The 17,177-nt window shown below is 35.4% G+C and overlaps 1 protein-coding gene across 1 annotated transcript in view; it reads left to right on the top strand.

Annotated features, from left to right (window-relative positions):
- The first annotated feature begins 10,424 nt into the window (after positions 1 to 10,424).
- LOC107037740 (GATA-binding factor A) overlaps positions 10,425 to 17,177 on the top strand; it is a 48,079-nt gene continuing 41,326 nt past the window's right edge. The window contains exon 1 of the mRNA XM_015256463.1: positions 10,425 to 10,924. The gene's annotated coding sequence lies outside the window, so the exon portion shown is untranslated. The remainder of the gene's footprint in view (positions 10,925 to 17,177) is intronic.

Raw genomic sequence — 17,177 nt, 5'->3', positions numbered from 1 at the left:
ATTTTTATCAAAAATTTCTCTCCGTGTACAGTGCAACATTTCATTTTATAATTCTTTGAAAATCTCCGAACGCTGAGTTTTTCGTGTGAAATTCCGGAAGCTTTCGATCATTTGCCATTTTACTGAAATTTCAGGAAATCTCCTTATGGAAAAGTAAAAAATTCCACTGATAAATCCGCAGCACAAGTCGCTAAACATTTTGAGTTGCGACTAACACAATCTAAAATGTGAACGCCATCATATATTTTCGATTACAACACCAGGAGATTCGCCCCGAGATGAAATCACAAAATGGCGTACGAACGATATTGTACGTTAGACAATAACTCAAACTCGCTGATGGCGTGAGGGGTTGCATATACGATCGCGTGCAGAAACGGAAGTCGCGTGCCGGATGCCCGCCTACCTCGTTAACGCACCCCGCCTCTAAGCTCATTAGAGATCTGTTAAAGAGTCCAGGGAGTCGAGAATGTCAAGAGTGTAATAAATATTGCGTAACTGATTCTTCTTGCTCCGATTTTTCCACTACTATCGAAATTAATTCCCCGTATTTTGTATTGTCTTTAAGGATATCCAAGTACTTTGGCTCTTTTTCTCCAGTAATATGCTTTTCTACTTTTGTAGTCTATCAGAGCTTTCATTTGAGCCCTATTTCGCCCTCAGTGTCCGGACATTTTACAATGATTTTATGATTTAAACTTTTCTGAATTTGTGTCTCGCTCTTGAACCGTTGGAAAACATTCAAAAAATCTGAAAAATATAGAAAGTTTGCTTCTGGATGAAGATTGATGAAATAATTAAAAAATTGAAATTTTTGAAAATAACGGGAATTTTTTATAAATCAGTAGGGAAGTGGTAAAGCGGTTTAAGTCGACTTATCTCCCCATTGAGTTTTTGAGGAATATTTTGGAATCTAAGGGAGATAGCGAAATTTTCGTAATTACATTTGTTGTAGCTCTCAGTCGGCTCTACAAAAAAGATTACAATAAAACTTTTGCTATCTCCCTTAGATTCCGAGATATTCATTGAAAACTGGTCAATAGTCACAATTTTCCGCCACAAAAATAATTTATTCGGAATCGTAACGAATTTATTCATATTCAGAATTTTACCAGAAATCAATTTCACGTCTAAAAAAAAAGGTTTCCGTACGGAGATAAAAGTTCAGAAAAAATTGAGGAACTCACAGCTCAACTCACCGATTACGGAATCGACTCAGAAAATTTAAGTGACGGTATCGTAATTTTTCACAGGAGATTCAGATAAAAATTACGGAACGGATCACATTTCGCTCCGGAATTACGGAAATGATACGTAATGTTTATTGAATTTTTCTCCGCTTGCAAAAGGTTAATCAAAGGTACTAGACCCGCATTTCATTATTCATCATCTCGTAAACTGTGTTGTACAGCTAGTTTGTTTTTTTTTCTATAGCCGGGGAAAATTATAAACATTATCTATGAAAAACATGGGGACAAAGAAACATTTCAATGCACTACAGGTATATTAGAAATCCCACATTATTACACCTGAAGGAACGATGTGAATCAAGTAAAACATTCCATTCGAAATTTTTCTATTCAATTCAATAATACAGTAGCGAAGCGGTAAATCGATTTTGACTATTGGCCAGTTTTTGACGAATATCTCGGTATCTAAAAGAGGCAGAACAATTTTTGTCATAATCTTTTTTATAACCCTCAATTGGCCCTACAAAAAAGATTTTGCTATCTCTCTTAGATTCCGAGATATTCATCAAAAACTGGCCAAAAGTCAAAATCGACTTGACCCGGTTTACCGCTTCGCTACTGAATATTTCTGTTGGAAATTAATAAAACCATTTCATATATTTATTGAAATGGAAATTTTTCAATTAACCGAAATGAATACCTAATTAATTCATTTGAAATAAATCCTCTCTATTAAAATCGCATAAACGATGTACTCGATCCTAATAGAATTCCATTCAACAGTGGAATATCCTTGAGAAAAGGTGAAATATAAGCCGTGTATTGACAGCACCTCGTGAGCAATAACCATTAGAAATTAATTTCTTGCTGTGTAAGTTCCAAGTTAATCCTAGTGGAGGATAAAATTAAAAACAACTAATAAAAATGGAAAGGAAATCAATGAATTTCCAACTTTCCCTGTCAAAATTGAACTGCTTTCATGCAGAAAAATCGACAGTAATGTAAATTATATTAGACATTTTTCTTCCTATGCTTTCGTTTTTCCCCTTTCCCTTTTTTCTGAAGTAGCTAAATAGCTAAATACCTGCGAGCTGCACCCTGGAGTCACCGATCGGCGCCACGCCTATCGGAGTTGATACCGGGGAGAGAACCCGAAAGTCATCCGCAGCCGGTCATATATTTATCTAATGCTCTGTCCATTTTTTCGATAACCAAATTGCTAGGGAATGATGAGACGATTTTCTATTCGTCTCGGAGAGAATAGGGATGAAGTCCGCTATACCTTTAGACTGCGCTCAATGTCAAAAGTTTTTATCTGATTTTTCCAGGGTAAAATATTTATACTTTGTCATTTCCACCGAAATTTCAAAAAATCTTGTTATTGAAAAAAAAATAATGAATGAAACCTGTCAATGTCAGAAAAACATTTTGGTTCTCAATTTTCATGATGAATTGAAAATTTAATCAAGTCATGAAACTGCTCCGGGAATTTCAAGTAAAAGAGCTGATTTCTTTAAAATATAATTTGTTCAATTTTTTTATTGAACGACGTGAAAATTCAGCCAATTATTTAAATATTCTGAATTCTGAATCAGTTTGAGTGTGGAGAATTCAAGCTGTCATTGGAAAAATAATGAACGTCCAACATGAGAAACCCAATTTTCTTCAATTTTTGAAAATTCCATGAACAATTTGATCTCAAACTGAATTTAACTTCAAAACATTGAAAACTGAAATGCAGCTGTGACTCAAATGTCTCAAAATCCCTCATTCATTGTGCTCCTGAATCGAGTCCAATGTCACTGTAATAAAAATCACTAGCATATTATTCCTGAAAATTCAATTTTTTACAACAGTGTCATTCAAAGCGCAATAATCCAATTGCTTTAAACCAAAAACCTTCACGTTTTCTGCACCTCCCCCCCCCCCAACAACCTTATCACCAACCGAAGTTGATCGAGAAAATATGGTAGAAAATTTCCAGTGAAAAAACTTAGAATTTTTCTTACATAATTTACTAAATTTGTGTATTGAAAGATGTGAAGATTCAGACAATTATCTGAATATTCTGAATTCAGAATCAGTTTGAGTTTGAGAATTCAAGCTGTCATTGGAACAACAACGACAGAGTAACATAAAAACAATTTTGCTGAATTTTTAAAAATTCCATGAACAATTTGATCTCAAACTTAATTCAAATTCAAACCATTCAAAACTCAAATGCAACTGCTGCTCAAATGTCTTAAAATCACTCGCATATTGCCCCTGAAAATGCAATTTTTCCAGCAATTTCTTTTCAGCCGCAACAGTCCAATTATTTTGATCCTCCTCCAACCCTGAACCCAAAAAATCAAATCATCGCGTCGCCAACATTTTCTCCAGCCCCCCTGCAAACCCTTATCACCACCCGAACTTGGTAGCAAAATATCGCCCCAACGCCCCTCACATGATCGATCCTCACCCGTCATGCTCATGCTACCGAGAACCCCCTTTAATTCCGCATGGAAGCTTCATTAGTCCCCAATCCGGTCTCCCGAGTCGGCGAAATCTCGCAATAACAAACGATCCGCCGAAAAAAAAGCCCCAAGCATTGAATAAATAAAATGACGAGTGGGGATATGCACTTTTCCTGGAAGCAGTTATCAGGTTGTCAGGGCAGATAATTTTCGTGGGCCCGGGGGACTTCTCGCTCACTCTCTCGCTCTCTCTCTCTTTCCGAGCGCCTCTCGGACCTCTGAGGAGACGCCGGAATATTGCATTCCACTCAGTGGACTAATGGACGACGCACATAAGTGTTAGTACTCCTCCGCCTCGACATTTTGGCTCCTCTTTTTTTTATGATACTCCTTTTTTTTCCCCTCTTCCACCCCCTCTCGAGGTGGTGAGGGGAGAGGGGCTCGTTCGTTGTTACCTGCGGCCGTTTATTGGGCTGCCATACAGGATTTTTTTATGCGGCTTTGAAATGTCGTCTGATAATGAAAGTGTTCCTCTACTCGCGGGAGCAGAAGTGGTTTAACAAAGAGTATTCTCAACATTAGTTCTCGGGGATAATTTATTGTTTGAATGTCCTGAAAATTTTGGTTTCGAGTTAGTGAAATGAGATAATGCATTTCTTTTCGATACTTTGACTTCGGGGGATTATTTATTTGTGTTGGGATTAAAGTCGAGGGTTTTGGGGGGAGATTTGATATTTTTTACTTGTCGGATAGAAGCGAGGAAGTTAGTGGACACTGTCGGAAAATGTAGATTGATAAAAGAGAAATTCCATGGCTTTTTGAGGGGTAATTCAGCGAAATGTAGTGTTGTTGGGAAAGAAAATTGAAAGTTCATAGAGTTTTCCTGAAAATTTTGGTTTCGACTTGGTGAAATGAGATAATGCATTTCTTTTCGATACTTTGACTTCGGGGGATTATTTATTTGTGTTGGGATTAAAGTCGAGGGTTTTGGGGGGAGATTTGATATTTTTTACTTGTCGGATAGAAGCGAGGAAGTTAGTGGACACTGTCGGAAAATGTAGATTGATAAAAGAGAAATTCCATGGCTTTTTGAGGGGTAATTCAGCGAAATGTAGTGTTGTTGGGAAAGAAAATTGAAAGTTCATAGAGTTTTCCTGAAAATTTTGGTTTCGACTTGGTGAAATGAGATAATGCATTTCTTTTCGATACTTTGACTTCGGGGGATTATTTATTTGTGTTGGGATGAAAGTCGAGGGTTTTGGGGGGAGATTTGATATTTTTTACTTGTCGGACAGAAGCGAGGAAGTTAGTGGACACTGTCGGAAAATGTAGATTGATAAAAGGGAAATTCCATGGCTTTTTGAGGGGTAATTCAGCGAAATATAGTGTTGTTGAGAAAGAAAATTGAAAGTTCATAGACAGTTTTTAGAGGGGATTTTCAGATGAGAGACATTGATTTCAGGTCGGGGAGAAAAAATTATGAAATCTCAAATTTCAGGGAAAATTCAATGAAATTGTAATTTTTTTAGCTACAGGAGGATGAGAATTTCGTAAGTTACTTGAGGTTTCAATGATCACTGCTGAAAATTTCTGCCTGAAATTTCCAGTACACTTCTTGGATATTTATATCATTTTTCTATGGAATATAATACGATGAAAATTAAAATTTTTATCGCATTATATTATGGAAAAATGATATGAAATGTTCTTGAAAATTTAAAATTTCATTAAAAAATCAATGTAACCTGTGAATTTCAGTACAATTACTCCATGAGAGTTAACGGAAATCAGGAAAATGCAGGTAAATATATTCTTGGATCTTCAATGGCACCAAATATTCGTGTTTTGCTGAAAAACAGAGAATTCTGTTTCTTTTTCCAATAGTTAAATTGAAAATTCAGCGTAATATTAATTGAGTTCTATGAGTATTTTTGGAATGATTGACCTGAAATTACCAGTTTTCATGAATTTTTTCATCAAGTCCTGAATGTTCAATGCCACAGTTCTTTAAAATTTCAGTGGTACATTCACTTGATAAAAACTTCTAAAAAGTTTATGAGAACCTTGAGCCAAAAATTTTTAACAGCGAAGTATTCAAAATAGTTTTCTGTTCGTCGATTGTTCAATAAAAAATTAGGAATAGGTAAAAAATATATGAGAAACTGGCCCGAGAAATTCATCAGCTGCAAAGTTCGTCAATTTTTTGGAATAAAGTGAAATAAATAAAGAAAAATTCTAGAACTGGGAGACAGAACAGGACATTCAGAGAAGAGAAATGGGAACAAAGACTCACCAATTACCAAAACAGAATCAATTTACCGAATTTCATGATTTCTTGGCAAGAAATCATAATTTTGAAGACAACACACAGCCAAAATGTATCTGAAATCCCCACGAAACCCTCAAGATTGAGCTATCGATAATATTTCGTTGACGAGCATCTCCATTACACTCTCGAAAGCCCCAGAAACCTCATCCCAGATGATTCCCCGATTCTCCCGAAGATACAAGACTGCCCCAATTTCCCATTGCCCTCCTCGCCCAACAATATTTAGCCACTAACCCTCAATCCCCAAAATTTATGGCAGAAAAAAAATTGACGTTCTAGACCTCATCCTTTTTTTACGATTGTCACTGTAAATTTCCGTTGTCCAGCAATACGAGTTACGAAAAAACGAAGGCTACACGCTCCCTAACGACGCAGAGTGGAAGCCTTCCGCTTCCCAGATGCGTATCTCGGACGCGGGGTTTTACCTGTCTCCGTTTCCGGACTACCGGGGGAGCGAGAGGGGGGTCATATTTTCCACGGACACCAGGGCTCGGAGAATGTTCTCCACAGATGACGTTAATTTCCCCGAGGGGACAGTCCATTAGTTTTAATGCATCGAGGGTATAGCTTGGAAAATCCAACATTTTCTCGGGTTTTAAGTGTGCCATAATTCTAAGTTTTTGTGTCAATTAAATAATCGTAAAATTGTTCATGGGTAGTTGGCTGATTCGTTAATGATTGGAATTGTTTCAATGTTGGAGAATATTCTTGTAGAGTATAGAGTGTTAAAAATTGTTGGCTGAAATTTATTGGAAATTGTTACTAATTGTTATCACACGGGAAAATAGTGTCTTGAATTGAAAGTCAAAGAATTGGTTCGGCTCAGTTCAGTTTCGTTGGAATTTGAAGGAATCTTGTCTCGTCTATCTCGTTACATTGGTGAATTTCAGTTGAATTCTTCAATGAAAATTGATAAAAAGAAAACTCTCAATTCAATCAACATATTCCATTTTAAAGTTTGAATTGTCAAAATTGAATTCATTGGCAGTTGGCAGATTCCCAGAGCATGAATTTTTAGTACGATTCGCATATTTTGTAGTTGTCAGAATCGTTAACGATTGGAGTTGTTTCAATATTGGAGAATAGTCTCGTATTAGAAATTATTGGCAGAAATTTCTTGGAAAATTTTCTCAAATGTCATCACACGGAGAATAGTGTCTTGAATTAAGACTCAAAGATTCAATTAAGGCACTTTTGTCCCCTCTTTTTGAGACCTCAATTACAGACATTATTTTTTCAAGTTTCAGCTTCGTTAGAATTTCAAGGAATTTTGTCAATTAAAATTGCCAATTTAATGGAAAAACCAATGGAAATTCTGAATGTCAGTTCAATTCTTCATGAAAATCAACAAAAATCATGGGAATTCTCAAATCAGTTTTCAGTTCAGAATTTCAAATTAAAAATTTTGAATTCACTGAAAATTGTGTTGGGAAAAAAATTAGTTGGAAAATTTTCGTCTTCCAACTGCTCCAAAATTTAGAATTTCATTGAATTCTCTGTGAAATTTGAAATTTCATCGTTTCGTCCTATCCAAACGAAATTCCGAGTCACTCTCCTACAAATTACTATACAGCTAAAAAATTTTGACTGAAATTTGCAGTACACTTTTGCAAATTGTTATCAAGTGACAGTTCCACTGAAATTTCAAGGAATTACGTCATTAAAGATCCGAGATTTGATGGAAAAATGAATGGAAACTGGAGAGTTCAGTTCAATTAGTCCATCAAAATTGATGGAAATCAGGACAATTCCGGTGAATAAATTCTTGAATTTTACTGTAGATTCAAATTTTCATTGAAAATTCAAGCAAATTGAGGAATTCACTTCTTCCTGTTGCTCAAATATTCAGAATCTCATCATCTTTTTCTTCCCTAAATCTATTTCCTGAAAATTTCTTTCAATTTACTATGCAATTCTTGAATATTATTCAATACATTTCATTATTTATCAAATCCCCGTATATTCAAATGAAATTCTCTGATCAATGACATAAAACGTTTTTAACATCTTATTCCTCTGAAATAAAAATTCAACCCCATTAGCCTCACGCAATCGATAGACAGCTATGGGCCGACTAAATCGATATCGACTATATGGGCGTGGGTTAACTATTTTTCGATTGCTCATAAATTATTACTCCAGTGGACAAACTGCTCTACGCTACTTATTTATGTCTCCAGCGCACGAACGTTGAACAAAACAACGTAACCATAATGGATTCTCTCAAATAATTTATATCTCGAGGGAGACAGAAAAATCAAAAGATTTTTCGTAGTACAAAACAATCCATTTTGTATTTGCCAGCGTATCCAAAGGCAGATATGGAGGCTCCGAATCACTGGGTGTTATCAGCTGGTAATTAAAGAACGAGATTAATTGGTAATGTATCCATACTCCAGGAGATACTACAATTACCGAGATGCGGTGAATGTAACTGGTATTTTATATATGGAAATTGAAGAGTGGAACATTTTTTTCGTGATTTTCAATCACTGTTACACTTGGGATTGATTGGAACAATGATTGTTGTTGGAGGAGGTTGATATATAAATTAATGATTGACCGTTAAACAAATTTCAATGTCACAGCCAGTTTAGTAATTAGTAATTTTAGGGGAGCGACACTGAATTTAATTTAGGAGAGAAAAATGATAGAATTTCAAATTTTATTGACAATTCAATGGAATTCTAAATTTGTGAGCAGCAGGAGGAGAATAATTTCTCAAATCATTTGCATTTTCGTGAAATAATTGAACCGAAATTTATAGGGTCCAGTGGTGTTTCCATAAATTTGTGAATTCAAAATGACGGAATCCTGTTAATTTTGGGGTTGTCTTCAATTCAATTCTGTTCAGAGAATTTTCAAGTTTTTTAACTCATTAATAGGAATGATCAGTACTCCACAGACAAAATATTCTACTTACTGATAATTTTCAGTGAAAATCTAGGAGTAATGCTCATAACTGCGACACTGAATTCAATTTAGGGAAAAAATCATTGCGAAGTTTAAGTTTAAGATAGAAATCAAGGAAATTCACGCGTTTCCAATAGAAGTTGAAAGTAAGTTTCCCAACTGACTTAAAATTTTCAATTGACTATGAACATTCGGAACCAGAATAGTCTGAATTTTCATGATTTGACTGAATTTCACAGGAAAATTGAGCTAAAATTCACAGCCATTAGGTTTTTTATAATTTATCATTATGAAATTCATGGAATGTTGATGTTTCAACAATGAGATCACCTGGGATTTCATTGAAACTAAAAAATGTCCAGAATTCCAGACGAAAAATTTTCAAAATTGAACTCAAACAAATTGAAAAAGGAAAGCCGCCTCGAGTCTCGTGAAACCGGTCGAATATCCCTTGAAAACACGATTTTCTCAAGATTTCCCCTATGTTTCCCACAGATAATATTTATAATAATCCCCAGTCATTAAAAAAATCCTAATTAACTGTACTACGCAGTTTAGGAGGTAATAAATCATGAAATCCGGGCTTTTTAGACGCAAGGCATCGGCCAAATGGGGATTATGGATCCCCCCGAGTTCGATTTTTCCACCTTATGAGAAAACGGTGCTGACAATGTTCCTAAAAACTTAATCCGTGATAGACTGATAAATTCCGAATGCGGTGAATTTTTTGTAAAATTTTGTAATCCATAGTTTCCGCGATATTCACCTCTAAAAAATGGACATTTCGCGAAAGCATTTCTTATTTGATTCAAAAAATTAATTAACAAATAATGTCTCATTTGATTCAAACACGAGGATAGAAAAACTCAATAACTTCTAAGAAAGCAATAACTCAAGTAATTTACAATTTTCCCCGAAAATCCATAGTGACTAATTTTTGGGTCCGATTGTCTTGTGCTATACCTTAAGGGGAAACGGAACCCCTGTCTCTATGAACTTTCAGAATTGTGTTTTCTCCTGCAATTATTATTTTTTATTCACGAAACTACTTCACTGACACAACAACGCAATAATCGAGTCGATAAAGTATTTTCATCGATAAAAATGAATAATTACAGGAGAAAACAATTCTAGAATTTGATACAACCAGAGGGGGTCCGTCTCCCCTTGAACAAAATTTTACAAAAATTCACCACCGAAATAGGCGTGTCGATGTGGCAAATACCTCTCCCCTCATACGACGAATCTCGCGGAGTGAGACAGAGATACCAACAAACCACGAGAATGGAGAGTCCTGGGTGTAGGCGTGCAAAAGCTCCGCCTCTCGTGGCATTGGGGAAGAGGTGAATGAGGAAACGCCTGTGTTTTAATACCTCTTTACCACGAATATAGCGGGGATAAAGCGCTGACTAGCCCCTTCTCCAGGCTAAACGACGGTGGTAATACACCACCACCAGCTACTCTCCTCCTGGCCTCTCCTCCTCCGTCTCCTTTCTTTCCGTTGAGGTGACTGTCCAGGGCAGTCAGAGAAGCGCAGTCAACGACTGCACTGCGTTCAGCTCCTCTCAGTCATCCAAATTCAATAATATCCCCCCACTAACGCTTTATCCAACAGTCGATCAATTAGTTTATCGATAGTTTATCAAATATCAACGTGTGACACATCGTAAATAATTATATCTAGAAAAGTTCAAAGTTCTTGTGGAGTGGAGACTTTACGTTTTTTGTTTTATATCAGAACTCAAGTGTGTGGAGAAATTTAATTATCATTTTATTGTGATTGTAATAAATAAATAAACTGTGGTGAGAAAAATTTCAAAGCAGACCCCTTAAGGCAGTGGACTCGGAAACTCGATTAATCACGACTAATTAATCACGCCCACATTACTGGACCAGTGAATTAATTATTCAAATTAGAAAGGAACCGGAGGAGCCGCGATTCAACAGCCACTGGGGAGAGAAACGTGAATTCAATCGCGGTGAGGTGAGTTGGATGCTCCCTTGCAGTGGTGATGACAGTATTGGATTAATTGAATGTGAGTAATTTGAGCTTTTACAATTGTTGGTAATTATTATCATGTCGATGAGGGGACAGTGCTCGTGTTGATGGGGTATAGCGGGGTTTTTGCTACGTGGGATAGGGGACCCTGTCACTGTTGTGTGAGTCAACTTTTTTTTTTCACCGCTGGTTTATCAATAACGCCTGGACGTGTCTGGTGCTTGACACACTGATAAGTGCTATCGAGTTAATTACCGATTATTCCCATAGGGGTGATTTCTCGGTGAACTAGGCTCGCGGGAGTCGGCAATTTACACACATGGCTCACATCAATTTCAGCTAATGATCGTTAGTATTTTTAGTGCAGCGGGAGAATTAAAAATGGAAAATCAAAGGCAAGACTATTTTATGGAGTGAGTCGAACTCTTGAGAAAGAAGAAGCTTTTAATAAAGGAGATTTTATGAGGATGAAATCCATTATGTTAGGAAAAGTGTAGACAATTTTCGGAATCATATGCTAATTTTTTAGAAATTCACGAACATTTTAAATTACTAAAATTCTAAGGTTTTTTTATATTAGGGGGATTTCTCACTGTTTCAACTATCGTCTCTTGGGAGTCGATGATTTGACACACATGGCTCATATCAATTTCATCTAATGATCGTTAATGTTTTTATTTTAATGAGAGAACAAAAAAATTGAAATCAAACGCAAGACAATTTAGGGACTCAATCGAATTCTTGAGAAACTGAAAAATATTTTAAACAAGCAGGAATTTATGGAGATTAATTCCACTATTTTATTCAAAGTGGAGACAATATTTCAAACAATTAAAAATCAACAGAGCTTTTTTTATGGTTCGTGAAATTTATGGTAATGAATAGGGGTGATTTTTTTTGTGAAAAGCTCTCTCGGGATTCGATGAAATGATACCCTGGTTGACATCAATTCCATCTAATGACCCTTAATATTTTTATTTTAATCAAAATCAAAGAAACCTGCACAAAACGCAAGACAATTCTAGGAATTCAATAGAATTTTTGAGAAACTGAAAAATATTGTAAACAAGTAAGAATTTATGGAGATGAATTCCACTATTTTACGCAAAGTGGAGACAATTTTTCGACTGAAATTCAAAATCTTAAGGAATTAACAAATATTCCAAACAATTAAAAATCAACAGAGCTTTTGTATAACTCCCGAAATTTATGATAATAAATAGGGATGATTATTTGCGAAAAGTTCTCTCGGGATTCGACGAATACCCATGGCGACATCAATTTAATCTACTGCAAAAACAAAAAAAAAATCTAAATCAAAGGCAAAACAATTTTATGAATAAAATTAAAACTCTCAATAAATAGACATATTTCAAATAATAAAAAGATTCATGCCAGACTAATTTCCTTTGAGAACTCCACTGTATTCATTTTAATATTTTCATTTTATTAAAACCGGATGCATATATTACCCCTGCACCGTGGTCGGCCATTTTGAGCAGTAATACCCCATCCCAACCAGCGGAGAAAACATGTTTGCATGGATATCCCCCCTGCCTCCAAGCACCATCAAAATATTATGAATTTTACATTGAAATTCCAGTGACAAAAGCCCTCAAGTTATTTTACCCACTTATCTACGACAAAGAAAATGCAATGGGAATTGTACAGGATTCTGCGTAGGCAAGATATTTTTACCTATCACCCCATAAAGCAGTATGTCCCTCATACATACATAACCCGAAGTAATGTTTCGCCGTGAGTAACACTGAGAGACAATGCTATCTATTTTGTGGCTCACTCGGCGCATTTTTTTTACTATTCCCTTATCGCTTGCGTGTTATACACCGGTTCATTCTTTTCCCAATAAATTTTAGCATAACGTTGGGTAAGTGACAAGTGTCATCGTATGGCGCACAAGGTCCCCACCTCTAACAATGTAGAATATTTTTTCTCATTTCTTTATTGTTCATAAAATGCACTTTATACTTGGGTTTTCAAACGGCTGGGGGGGCATTTCATAGGCGGAAGTGAGAATGCAGATAATGAAAATCGTTGCTCTGATTAAATTATCAGTAGGAAAAAATGTCATTTCAAAATGTAGAACACGGTTTTTAATTTTTTTAATAGAAAAAAACAGTTGGTTTTTAACTGAACGTCTTTTTAATTCATTCTGCTGAACGCAAGGAGGACACAAATTACTGCTGCTCGAGAAATAGGGGGTAGTGGGGCAAAACGGACTGCCTTCAGTGGTTATATATTGAGGAATGATGCATTTGAATCGAGTGAAACTCTTTGTTTTCAATTTTTGTATTCATTTTAAAGATATTTTTGTTGGGAATTGATTGAAAATATTTGAATTTTATGGAATATAAATAGTGAATAAATTTGTTCTTTCACCGTGCAAACAATTTAGTCATTTATGAATGATAAAGTCGTTATTTGGGTCAGTTTTTCTCAGACAATTTGATTGTTCTTGCAGTCTTAGGAAATTACTTCTGAAATTTCAAGCAAAAAATCTTGAAATTTTTAATAATTACTTGATTTTCAATTTTATATTGAAAAATCAGTTGATTTCTGGAGTATTCAGTGGGATTGCAATTACTACGTTCATGTGACAATAAAAATTATTGAATATTTGAAAATTCAAGCAACAATTTTCAATTACGCAATGAGTTTGAGAATTCTAGATGTCAGTGAAATATTAATCAACGACCTGATCTTAAATTGAACTCAAATTCACAACATTGAGAATTCAAAAGTAGCTATTGTTTCATTTTCAAAAAATTTCCATCGGTGTGCAGAAAAATCCAGATTTGTGTAAATCTCAAAGGAAATTTTCATTTAAAATTGTTCTGTTGTACTGAAATTTATATACTTATTTTAATCCAAATGTTTTGATTACATAGAATCAACAATTAATTAAATGTTAACAAATTCGTGCTCCTCCCCATCTAAACAATAACTCCATTTCAAAATGATGACGTTTGTTTGGATCAAGAAACCATTTATTTATATTTGAAAAACTATCGATTTTACGTAAATGAGAACTCAAACCATCCCTAAGTGTGGGTTCTAATGAAGCCCCCATTGAAAGCTATCTGAATAAACTCAGTTGCTCTATTCAACCAAAGTTTCTTCAATTCAAATAAATTATTCCCCTCATTCACTTTGACCTTAAAAATTGATTCGAGTGAGTTCCGATACTTTTCTACACTTCAAATGTCATTAAAAAAATTCATTAATTTCATGCTGTACACAATTAATCTCTGACCGTAAAAAATTACCCACCCGTAGTATTCCAAAATTTTTACTTCCACAATATCTAAAAATACCCAAAGAATCTGAATAATATTTATCCCTGCGGTTACGTTAATTCATGAACGCTGTTGACTGTTCTTTTATTCCCCCGATATTCACCGGTGGTAGAATAAAAATGTGAACCCGTGGGCATATGGACATCCATCGGAGGTTGTTTCACGGCGGCGGCAAAGGCCCGTGAAAGCCACCTTGGCGGGTTTTTAGGCCTAATTAGTTGTCGCCCCGGCGTCACGTCTAGTGGCTCCAGGCGCCTTGATCGTTTCCACTGTTTTTGGTCCACCAAAACCCTTCCGCCCTGACTTCGAGGCTTGTTTCTACCTCCTTTATGCCTCTCTGATTCCATCGGCTGTCCCCATGTAATGTCATCCCAACAGCTTTATAGTCAATTTCAAAGCGGAAATGATTTCTTTTTTTCATCTCACATTCGAATTAATTAACCAATGATTGATGATGGGGTATTTCAGGTGGAAAATAATCGAGTGTATGAAACGGACAAATTTCACGGAGTTCGCTGAGTGAGTAATGAAACAAGTGAACTACAGATCAGTTGAATTTGTGTAATTGCTGCACTGGATTTTCACTCGCTGATACTCAAGTGCTTCTAGGGTTGAAATAATCGTCTGCATAACTCCCGGGATCAGATGCACACTAGAGTAGACGGCGGAGGGGGGGGGGTAAACCGGATAATATCCAGATCGTATCTGGGACGAGTAACGTGGGCGCACAAGAGTGCATCACAGTTTATATATACGCGGATGGGAGAAGTTCGGTAGGACTTGGACGACGTTTTCCTGCGCTTCCGACACTTTTGATGGGTTAATGCGGGAGGATGCAATAATGTTTACACGGTTAAAATTTTTTTGGCTGAATTTTTCGCGTCAAATTCCGGAAATTTTTATCGTGTTTAATTTCTAATGAAATTAAAACAGGAAATCTCGTGATTGAAAAATGAAATATTCTATTGATTTTCTGATAATTAAAACTGACATCCAATATTAAAACTGATAATTAAAACTGAAAATCAATAGAATAATTGATTTTTCAGTTCAATTATTCCGTGAAAATTCGACATCAGGGAAATTCAAGGTAAAATTGAAAATTCAGATTTTTTTGTTTCTGAATATTTGTTTCATTGAAAATTCAATCAAAAGTTGGGAGATTTCCGTCTCACTTACACTGAGAACTTATGAATTTCCTTGAATTCTGGGTAAAACTTGAAATTTTATCACTGTTTTGTTCTTAAATCGGATTCAATGTCACTTTCATGGGAATAACCACTAGATTTGCAGTGAAATTTCAAAAAAATTTCAACAGCGTACCTCTAATATTGTCGACCCATATGGAAAAAAAACATTCCCGGTGATTATGTATTGAAATTATATGAGATATATCTCGGATATATTTTGGGAAAAAAATTGCGGACGCACGAAGAAAATTATTTGGTGAATTTCAACAACTAGCTGTTGAAACTTAACAACTAATTTATTTTTCGAATTCTTAATAACGAAATTACGCGAAATTTGAGCGAGAAAAAAATTCGAACGAGTTCCCGGGAATTTCCAGTCAAAAATTTTCAATAGTCTATAAAGAGCAACCAACTGGAACCTCTAATTCACTAAATTCAATCAATTTTGGCTACCAAAGCAGGTGCTGAGGGCATAGGTACATTTAGAAACAATCCCGTAATCATTTGTATCTTGATTTCGCAATGCTCTACAATTTGTTGTCAAATTTGATGCATCAAAAAAATTTGTCCATTAAAAAACATTTTTTAAATCTGACGAAAAATAGAAAGTTCATTTGAAAATTGCAATTTTTGGAAAATTACGATCATTTTCCACCCTAAAAATTGTTTGTTCGGAATCATAACAAATTTATTCATAATCAGAATTTTACCAGAAATTTATTTCACGTCTAAAAAATAAGGTTTCTAAAATTTTAAACAATTTCGATTACTTATTTATGAATAACGAATGTTTAAATAAAATGATAGTTCTGTGTAAGATGCAATTCAATTGACAAATTTATCGATTGAAAATGGTTGAATCTATAGTGCAGTCTGCACCAAACTGTAAGAGATACTTGGATTTCCTCAAATTTGTAACAGGTGCACCGAGAGTATCTTCAATTCATTCATAAGGGAGGATGGGGCAAAACGGCCCCCTTTCAATCGTCAATATTTTCCGATTCAATAATCCGATTGGGATGAGTTAGAGCTCGTTTTGAAGAATGAAAAATTATCTTCAAAATGAAGTTGAAACTGGGAATTTTCGCAATGTCATTCACAAGTTATTGACAATTGAAGGGGGCCCGTTTTGCCCCACCCTCCCCTATTTTAAATTTGTCTCTGTGTTATTTGGCATGTTTGTAAGGGCTGAATAGTTCTCATTTTCAAACACAGGAAGAAAAGGTGAGGAGTTTTCATCACGGTTTGTTTCACTGGGATTTTATGGAGTTGGGGACTACTGCACTCTGTTGCACTCCGTCATAATCCGCTTTGAGGGAATATGAGAGAGCGATTATTCGGTTTGTAAACATATTGAGAAGGATGTTTACCTTTCTCTGTGTAAATAGGCATCATTAAGGCGTAGGTTTTCCTCCTCGAGAACAATTCTAATTGGTTCAACAGTTTTTGAGATATTTAGAGGAACAGAATCGCTGAGGAATATGTGTTAAAGAAATTTCCTGAATTTTGGGCGTTATATGTTCGGAACTATCCACTTCTTTTACCTGCATTTTCCAATTTTCATTTCATTGTTTCACGAAAGAAAATACGACCTCTTTCAATGTCTTCAAAATCTGCAGTTTTCCATAACAATTGAAAATTGTGAACGTTAAAACGATGAATGTTCAGTTTTATTTTTAAAACAGTTGCCTCATTATAAGAAAAATGGAGACTTCTGACGTTTCCTAATTGAAAATTTATATTCCTTATTTCAGGAAAAATATGTCTCTCAATGCTTTAAAAA

Source organism: Diachasma alloeum, unplaced genomic scaffold, assembly GCF_001412515.2.
Source record: "Diachasma alloeum isolate Michigan unplaced genomic scaffold, Dall2.0 Dall_scaffold_00177, whole genome shotgun sequence".
Taxonomy (NCBI): Eukaryota; Metazoa; Arthropoda; class Insecta; order Hymenoptera; family Braconidae; genus Diachasma; species Diachasma alloeum.
The sequence above is the reverse complement of the archived record's forward strand: the minus strand, read 5'-3'. Positions and strand labels throughout refer to the sequence as shown.